Source organism: Phalaenopsis equestris, unplaced genomic scaffold (assembly GCF_001263595.1).
Source record: "Phalaenopsis equestris unplaced genomic scaffold, ASM126359v1 Scaffold000301, whole genome shotgun sequence".
NCBI lineage: Eukaryota > Viridiplantae > Streptophyta > Magnoliopsida > Asparagales > Orchidaceae > Phalaenopsis > Phalaenopsis equestris.
This window is the reverse complement of record NW_018164743.1, coordinates 1,139,784-1,140,051: the sequence shown is the minus strand read 5'-3', so window position 1 is coordinate 1,140,051 and position 268 is coordinate 1,139,784. Positions and strand designations below refer to the sequence as shown.

At 50.4% G+C, this 268-nt stretch overlaps 1 protein-coding gene across 1 annotated transcript in view; it reads right to left on the bottom strand.

Moving 5' to 3' along the window:
• The window catches only part of LOC110025539, a 12,943-nt gene that overhangs the window by 1,132 nt on the left and 11,543 nt on the right, over positions 1-268 (bottom strand).

Sequence of the window (268 nt, the reverse complement as noted above, 5' to 3'; positions counted from 1 at the left end):
GTAGGTGGGAGGTAGGTGGGAGGTAGGTGGCCGGTAGGTGGCCGGTAGATGAGCGGTGGGTAAAGATGTGGTAGGTGGCGGTGTCACATTACAAAATTGCCCTTTTACCTTAGTTCATTAATTGGGGGTCAAAATAACAATTCTCCACCTTGACCCTCAATTGAGAAGCTTCGAAGTAAAGATTCCCTCCACCTGGCCCCTGAGAGGGCCTCAGCCCTTGGTGAAGTTTACTAAGTCCAGACAGTGTCTGAACTTAGTTGTCGGTAGC